Source organism: Thunnus albacares, chromosome 6, assembly GCF_914725855.1.
Source record: "Thunnus albacares chromosome 6, fThuAlb1.1, whole genome shotgun sequence".
NCBI lineage: Eukaryota > Metazoa > Chordata > Actinopteri > Scombriformes > Scombridae > Thunnus > Thunnus albacares.
Window position 1 is genome coordinate 8,286,488 of NC_058111.1, and position 4,236 is coordinate 8,290,723.

Sequence of the window (4,236 nt, forward strand, 5' to 3'; positions counted from 1 at the left end):
TGTGTTCTGTTTTTATTATAAAGCACTTTGCAACTGTGTTCTGAGAAGTGCTGTATAAATAAAGTTATTATTATTAATTAAGTTATTATATCACCACGTCAGCAACAAACCACTATCAAACAGGGAGATGTCCAGAACATCCATCACATGGAGCTGACTATAATGCAACTACTGGCTACATAAGGCATAACTACTCCAGAAATACAAATAATTTAACACAGCTGGTTTATTGGAGAGAATTAAAATCTGACATTAAAATGTTTACTTCAGTCTCAGAGCACAGCTGAGGCTGACAGGAATTCAGTCATTCATTTTAGACTCTTGTCTTGAACTGAAATACTGGAAATTGTGACCTGTTGGTGACCCGAGAGTAGGAAAAAAGTGTTGCACATTCTGGCTCCATATGCATTTCTCTCTTATTCAACCCTGAGGCCTTCTTCAAGATCAACAATCATAGTAGGAAACAGGCATCGGTATGTTATATAGGCCACATCTGATGGTGATTAGACATTCCAATTTTTTTTAGTTAAGTATATACAAATATGTTAAAAATACATTTATTTTGAATAGATTTCTAATAGATATACAGAGAAGAAAAATCAGATCTGGATGGACATCATAAACAACTTAATTTAAATATCCAATAAACAGAGACACATTACAGAAAACACTTCAAGTCATAATCCATATTTAATCCATGAGGTGTCAGAGTTCTCTGACGGTGGATCCGATAGCGTACCGTCCTGGAAAGAAAACATCCAAGTTACCTCCTCTTGGAGGGAGTGATACTTTCTCAATACCAATATATCTTAGCGAGGAAAAGGGATGATTAAATTCTAACAAAATGTGCTGCTACTGGATAATTCATGTTTTTGCATATCATAGTGCTTTTATGTTCAGCGATATGAGTTCTCAGTGCTCTACTTGTCTTTCCAGCATATGACTTACCACAGGGGCAAGCGATAGGATAAATTATCAACTTAGTGTGACTTGAGATGACTCCTTTTACCTGTGTGAGGATGTTTAAAACTGTTATAATGGTAAGTATAATTACACTGACTACAACAACCACAGCGGCGGTCACCCTCAGGGATACTGTAGGTGTTAAAGTAGCTTGGGCTTGTGTTAATTGAAGAGGAGATAAATATGAGTGTAACAGATGGTCTCTCCAGGTTTTTACCTCTTTTATATACCATGAGAGGTCATTCTTTGAATATATCATTGAGTTGACAATGAGATTCAAGTATATTATTCTCTTTATCTGTTCTGCACTATTAGAATACTCTCTTGTAAATATTATACAGTCATTTGATTTCACTGTAGGTTAATTTCTATATGTGGTATGAAACATAGAGAACTGACTGGCTGTAGTTCCTGTCATTGTTAAAAGTTTTGATTCGCCTCTCGATTGCTTTTTCTGACCCTTATAGTGGAACATGATTATCTAATCACCATTAGATGTGTTATGAGGTTGTGGCCTATATAACATATCAGTGCCTGTTTACTACTATGATTGATGATCTTGAAGAAAGCCTGAGGGCCGAAACGTCATCCGAATCAAAGATAAATGCATATAGAGCCAATGTGCAACACTTTTTTCCTACTCTCAGGTCTACTTTCAGTGATCAGCACCTCACTACAACCCCTTGGTGTGCGTTACTTTTCTATTATCTACCTGTTGGTGACCTAACATGAAAAGTCACTAGGATTCATCCACTCGACCATCTTCTTGTAATGATGTTTACATTTTTCTACAAGAAGGGGTAACAATTATTTTGAAGTTTGGAATTTGTTTTCTGAAGAGCCCAAATCTTTTAATTCATTGCTCAGATATCATTAAAATGATTTCTTAAATGGGAAGGAAAGAGAAGCATAAACAGTTTTTTAACATGGAGAAAGTAAGGAAGTTCACCATCTGTAAAAAAAAAAAAAAAAAAAAAAAAAAAAAAAAAAACTGTAAAAACAGTAAATCACCAAAATGTCATACTGCATGCATGAGTTTTTGACAATTGTCATCAATCTGGATGGCAGGAAATGCAGGGTGCCTGCAGATGGTCACATACTGTATAATTGTGTCTAGGTTGCCTGGTGGATTTACCTGTCTCAAAACAGAAAAAGTAGCTGCTGTAGCCGTTCTCCTTTTTTTTTTTTTTTTTTTTAAGTTGACCGTTTTCCTCCTGAAAATAACACTTAGTACACCTGTGATCTGGATATGTGGTATGCTACAAGAATTTCTCAGAGGTTTCCTGTTGTCTCCTGGATCAGTCCACCTTCACCGTTCCTTTGTCTTTGATATATTCAGTTTTTTAAGACCTTAATAACAAGTGGATCTGAGAGTAATACCCAATGTTTTATTCATTGCTTTTAGATTCAGATGAATCAAAGTCTCATCAGTTCCTTTAATGCACTGACTTCTTCATGGATTGAACTGTCCTGACCTGTCACTAAGACCTTGCTGCAGCCCCCACCTTCCAATTTCCATGGAGGAGGGAGAGAAAGGTAAAAGCTGGGTTTATCCTTAGGTCTGGAGCCCGGCTGTGCAAGGGAGCATCCAGTTCATCGCTTGGCCTTTTACAGCTTCATTGCCTACTTTACAGTAAAGCCAGGTGCAGCGAACCTTTCATGGGGCTGACATATTGCCTGATTTAAAGATTCCCTGGGTGGCAGGCCACAGTAAAACCTGGATCAGTTGAGGCAATCTGAGGGTTCCTTCAAAGTGAAACTAAGTAATAAAACAGTAAAGAGGCCACACTCTCCTCGTCTACCAGCTCCTCTTTGCTGTTCCTCTCTAAGTTTAAATTGGCTGGATTATCAGAAAGCCCCATATTTGCCCATTTCAGACTCCGCAGTAGAAGAGATCTGAGAATTTCCATGGCTGATAGAATAAAGTTGAATCCCTTTCACACTGGCAAACTAATAGCTTTGCTCTTATTTTAGCTTGACTGAAATACGCCTGATTTTTGAAATCTAAAATGTGCAAAGTAACAACAGCTCATTTACCCACATAGCAACTGTCTAACTGTCATTCTGACGCTGAATACTTACCAAGTGTTTTTTGTAAGGATATTGCTAAAAGAGCATTTCATATAATTCAGTGAAGCACTCCTCTTTGTTTCATGAGGCATGAAATCAAAATATATTATCTGACAAACTGCATGGAATATATAGAGTATAAACCACTCATTAAATCTGATCACAGTTGAAAAAAAAACAGAAAGAACAACAACAGCGTCTATTAAATCTATTCACAGTGATTTCAATTAGCTCCTAAGATTCCTTGGAGCTAGGATGTATTGTAAAAAAAGATGAATGAGCTTATTGTATTGTGTTATTCAAAAGGTCTTTAAATGATAAATTGGAAACTGTGGCCATGAGGATGAAAGAAAGGAGTATATGCATGTACATTAAGTTTTACGTACAGACCTTCAACAAGCAAAAGACAGATAAAAGTATTTGTTTTAGCCAGGCTACTCAATATTATGTAATATTATGCAGGTTTGAAGTTTGTACCATACAGCGGTTTATGGTTAAAATACATATTGAAAAGTGTTATAAGATGTTTTTTTCACAGCTACAACATGAAATATCCAAGTTATGAACTGATTGTGTTGCTTGAGTGTGAACATTTGTTTTCTAAGGATGAATTCACACAAATTACAAAAACATGTTAACTGTTTGTTTATAATTAACAGACCCCCATTCTGCTAATGCAGTTGCATGTCTTCCCGGTTCCATGAATACTTACATGGATCACAAATCTGCACATTAACAGTTAAAAAAATGTTTTTAATTTGGGTGAACCAACTCTTGATAAGTCTATAATTCTGAATTCAAACTTCATTCTCTTTGGCCAGAGGAATACTTCCCAGTATAAAATAGCTAGCTACAGCAGGTCATGTCGGTATACACCTCAATAGCCCTGCAGGCAACCAACATCTAAAGGGTGGATACAACAATGATACTTGTAGAATCAATGCCAGCATCGATACCGTACAGACTGCCAATACGCTCAAGGCTTAAATCATTCACCTCTGATGTCTTACACAAGGTGCTGTCAGTACGTTTTCCCTGTATGACAATTGCACAACATCAAAGCTCAACAGCGACCAGGGGTATAGTCCCAGTCGAGCTACAATGTCCTCCTAGACTCTTGAGTGAAAGCAGGTATACACCCGTGCTGCAGAATCAATATACAAGGAGATTGCAGCTGTAAGTAAGACCATGATGAATGAGACG